The sequence below is a fragment of the Schistocerca cancellata genome, chromosome 4 (genome assembly GCF_023864275.1).
Source record: "Schistocerca cancellata isolate TAMUIC-IGC-003103 chromosome 4, iqSchCanc2.1, whole genome shotgun sequence".
Classification (NCBI taxonomy): Eukaryota; Metazoa; Arthropoda; class Insecta; order Orthoptera; family Acrididae; genus Schistocerca; species Schistocerca cancellata.
This window is the reverse complement of record NC_064629.1, coordinates 596,034,915-596,040,434: the sequence shown is the minus strand read 5'-3', so window position 1 is coordinate 596,040,434 and position 5,520 is coordinate 596,034,915.

Genomic DNA, 5,520 nt, shown 5'->3' with positions numbered 1-5,520 from the left:
TCCTGCCTCGGGCGTGAATGTGTGTGATGTCCTTAGGTTAGTTAGTTTTAAGTAGTTCTAAGTTCTAGGGGACTGATGACCTCAGAAGTTAAGTCCCATATTGCTCAGAGCCATTTGAACCATTTTGAACCATGTCTAATACGATGTAGAAAATCCGTTGGCATTCACAACAGTTTGCATTCTTCTTGGGATAGATAAATACAGACCATTTATGGTTTTAAAGAAGCCTTATACTATTATCCCCGCAAAAAAGTGGCAAATTCAAGTAGCGATGATCGAGGCGGATAGCGATAACGCACTTAGTAGGGTGTCGGTGAGAGAACGAGATACCCTTCAAATGACGTTAGGTATATTACAGCCTACGTAGTTGTGAATGCCATATTCGAGGTCACTGGCCGACACATATGCAAGTTCCGCCCTCCGCCGGTGGGAGGGAGGAGGCTAGGCAGAGGTCGGCCTGTACGAAGAAGCAGTTGCCCATCGGAATCAAGCTTCCCCCCCCCCCCCCCCCCCCGGTCGCCTTCCCATTTTGCTTTCATCCAATAGGGACCACTCGTGGTCTTTGCTCTGTAGTGAGAAGACCACAGCCTCCAAAAACCAGGAAAGTAAGTATCTGTTAATTAGGGGACCCTCTTGCTCTCAGGCAATATGAGCCCCATCTACGTCAAAGTATCTGAATTGTGTAAACAAAAGAAAAGGTGTTATTATCGGACTATTCTGTACTATGGTGTGGCCAGACATTGAGTTAAATGTGTAAACGTTTCCTTGTAGGTTTACCCCAACGATTGAAAATGTAAGGTTTTCACACAGCAAATGGTGTGTATTCAAAGACCTCCTCTGAAACCACACTGCAAACATCGGAAAATAGTTAAGATATATAGCAACTGGAATACTGACGAGTGCACTCACATCGAGGAAGCAGAATTCAGAAACTAATGTGCGCTAGCCCAGTAGCCCAGCATTTCAGAGGGCGCTGAATACGTTTATGCACTTATAGAGCACTTTAGATAACTTTTTTTTTGCAGATTGTTTTGATGAGTATTGTGCCTATGTATGTTACATAGTCACTACATGAAATGCTAACTGAAGTTATAAAGAAATAAAGTAACACAGCACGACATTGTAAGCTCCAACATGCCAAGACGATGTGTAAATACACATGAAGTAACGAGTTGTATACATGCTTTATGCCACGGAAACACTCCCCCCCCCCCCCCCCCCGCACACCCCCTTAGCAGTGCTAGGTGATCATATTATCACAGTGGCAGACTTTCCATGAACAGTTAAACTGTTTAACAATAGAGAGTACACTCATATACAGGAGCACACTTTTGAGAATTTTGTGTATTCCAGTCATGCAATTCAACTTGCTCCAGACTATCTGCAAGGCTGGCAGCCGTATGTCTTTGGATTCTACGAGAGATTTGGTACAAAATGTTGGAGATGGCACAAAAAACTCCCCTTTCATCAGAAGACGTCGTCACTAAACTCTACAATTCATGTTGTGCATTGACCCGACAATAACTGTATGAACTAAATAAAGGAACAGAGCTACGATTTTACCTAAGGAAACAGTGGAAAATCCAGGATGGAATGTAACAATATGAAAAGGACTGTTGCTACACATCATATAGAAGAGATGTTGGGATGAAGATAGGTATGACAGAAAGACTATTGGAAAGTTAGCTTTCGGCCAATAATACCTTCGTCGAAATTACACAGACACACTCGTGCAAACTCAACTCACACACCCGTGACCACAGTCTCAGGCAACTGATGCCTCAGACTGTGGTCAACTGTGTGTGTGAATTGCGTTTGCGGGAATGTGTATGTATGTTTTCTAATTTCGTAGAAGGCCTTGTAGACCAAAAGCTCACTTTCCGACAGTCTTTTTGTTCTGCCTATCTGCGACTCAGCATCTCCGCCATATGGAGAGGAGCAACTATCCTTCATTCAAACAGGACAACATAAATTTAAAACATATGCACCAAGCACTTGTAGTAACCGACTTGACATTAAATAAATTTGTTTGCATATGCAGAGATTGCTACAGTCACAAACAATATGGCTTTCTGTTCATTGGTAAGTAGTTACTGGGTATGTTGAGTGCACTAGCAGGTAATTAAGTGAACTTACTACTTGTGTACACATTTTTCTGTTTACAATGAATCCTGTTGAATTAATTTCAAAAAAATGTTTTATTTTGTCCAGGGTCCATCTTCCGAGACCCTGAAAAAATCTATCTAAATTTTTAAGGTCTTCATATAGGCAATCAAAATCACTTCACTTAACTTTCAACTACCCCAATTCCAACTACTTTTTTATAACAATTAAATTTTATCTCTTAATAATAATTAATACTTCTCTAATTCTAACTACTATTTAAAGAAATCTAATGTTTTTTTTCCTTTGAAAATGGAAGTTGAAAAAAGTCTTCTACTAATAAAAAGAAATATTCTATAACAGAATTTTTCGGAAATAAAGTAAACCTACAAACGAAAGATTTGGATTATAGTTACTTACAGAAAATTTAAATAGTAGTAATCTTATTACAAATATTGGAGATATTATCTATACAAATGGAGAACAAAAGTTAGAGGAATTTTGGCCAATAACATGACCATTTTGTGTCAATATTATGATCATAAACAATTACGGATTTTATAGATTCTGAAGGAAAAACTAAAAATGGAAAATTTCCAGAAAAAAGGAAGCATATGGAAGTTTTAACGTTTTTTAAGATCTATATCTTCTAATTTTAATTTCGTTAGACCTGGAGTTACAGAAAAATTGTATTTATTAAATTCCAGTACACAAACAATTAAAGGTACTAAAAAAATTACTAACAAAGATAAAAAATTATAAAACACAAATATAAATATCCTATTGTTATTCTATATAAGACAGAATTATCCGGTATTAAATTAAATATACTTTTAAGAGAATTAGGTGAAATTTTGGAAGAACTTAAAAAGGAACACTATTATTTGTTGTGTTCAGACATTGCACAAGATTTTGCAGGAATTTTTAATAAATTGGAAATGACTGAATCCTTTACAAATGATTTTAATTTTGCAATACAAGAAAAATATAAAGAAGACTGTAATGTAATAGTTAACAACAACAGTTCTGTTGGAAATGACTGTTTAACTCAGATTAATTTTAATTGTAGAGTAAAAATATACAATAAATTTATTTGCCACATAACAAGTTCAGAAGTAAATAAAAATGTAGATAACCATACCATAGATTTTTTAAGTTGTCCAGAAAAAGATTAAAGGAAACCTTTGCTTATGAATTAGTTAAATGGAATAACAAGACTGAAAGGAACAATTTATAATTATATTAATCCAGGTTTCCAAAAAGAACTAGAATTTGATCCATTAACAGATTGTTTATAGTTGATAACAAATAACAGCAAACATTTCCAAAAAGGTCTTTTTTATTCTGTTCCCTTATCCAAAATTGGAAAAATTTACAGATTCCTCACAAAATAGTTGTTGTATCGCCATTAACGATCTTTTACAATATGACTATTGAGTTATTAAAAATACTAAAAGCTCAACAAGCATAAAAATAAAAATTGGAGCAGAAAATAATGAGAAATGTCAGTTACATTTCCTTCATTTGCTTTTAGTTTTAACTTATTACCTATTAACTGTACAGAGACCTTTAAAGAGACAGAGAATTTAATTTCTGTAAAACAAACATGTTTTATAAAAACTCGATAAACATGCTTTTATAAATGTAAGGATGTAGAGGCTTATCTCACTAGGGGTAACAGAGATACTGCCTACAGGAAGATTAAAGAGACCTTTGGAGATCAGAGAACCACTTGCATGAACATCAAGAGCTCAAATGGAAACCCAGTTCTAAGCAAAGAAGGGAAAGCAGAAAGGAGGAAGGAGTATATAGAAGGTCTATACAAGGGCGATGTACTTGAGGACAATATTATGGAAATGGAAGAGGATGTAGATGAAGATGAAATGGGAGATACGATACTGCGTGAAGAGTTTGACAGAGCTCTAAAAGACCTGAGTCGAAACAAGGCCCCTGGAGTAGACAACATTCCATTGGAATGGGAGAGCAAGTCCTGATAAAACTCTACCATCTGGTAAGTAAGATGTATGAGACTGGCGAAATACCCTCAGACTACAAGAAGAATATAATAATTCCAATCCCAAAGAAAGCAGGTGTTGACAGATGTGAAAATTACCGAACTGTCAGTTTAATAAGTCACAGCTTCAAAATACTAACGCGAATTCTTTACAGAAGAATGGAAAATCTAGTAGAAGCCGACCTCAGGGAAGATCAGTTCGGATTCCGTAGAAATATCGGAACACCTGAGGCAATACTGACCCTACGACTTATCTTAGAAGCTAGATTAAGGAAAGGCAAACCTACGTTTCTAGCATTTGTAGACTTAGAGAAAGCTTTTGACAATGTTGACTGGAATACTCTCCTTCAAATTCTGAAGGTGGCAGGGGTAAAATACAGGGAGCGAAAGGCAACTTACAATTTGTACAGAAACCAGATGGCAGTTATAAGAATCGAGGGGCATGAAAGGGAAGCAGTGGTTGGGAAGGGAGTGAGACAGGGCTGTAGCCTATCCCCGATGTTATTCAATCTGTATATTGAGCAAGCAGTGAAGGAAACAAAAGAAAAATTCGGAGTAGGTATTAAAATCCATGGAGAAGAAATAAAAATTTTGAGGTTCGCCGATGACATTGTAATTCTGTCAGAGACAGCAAAGGACTTGGAAGAGCAGTTGAACGGAATGGATAGTGTCTTGAAAGGAGGATATAAGATGATCATCAACAAAAGCAAAACGAGGATAATGGAATGTAGTCGAATTAAATCGGGTGATGCTGAGGGAATTAGATTAGGATATGAGACACTTAAAGTGGTAAAGGAGTTTTGCTATTTGGGGAGCAAAATAACTGATGATGGTCGAAGTAGAGAGGATATAAAATGTAGACTAGCAATGGCAAGAAAATCGTTTCTGAAGAAGAGAAATTTGTTAACATCTAGTATAGATTTAAGTGTCAGGAAGTCATTTCTGAAAGTATTCGTATGGAGTGTAGCCATGTATGGAAGTGAAACATGGACGATAAATAGTTTGGACAAGAAGGGAATAGAAGCTTTTGAAATGTGGTGCTACAGAATAATGCTGAAGATTAGATGGGTAGATCACGTAACTAAGGAGGAAGTATTGAACAGGATTGGGGAGAAGAGAAGTTTGTGGCACAACTTGACTAGAATGAGGGATAGGTTGGTAGGACATATTCTGAGGAATCAAGGGATCACCAATTTAATATTGGAGGGCAGCGTAGAGGGTACAAATCGTAGAGGGAGACCAAGATATGAATACACTAAGCAGATTCAGAAGGATGTAGGTTGCGGTAGGTACTGGGAGATGAAGTGGCTTGCACAGGATAGAGTAGCATGGAGAGCTGCATCAAACCAGTCTCAGGACTGAAGACCACAACAACAACAACAACAACAACATAGATACAAAAA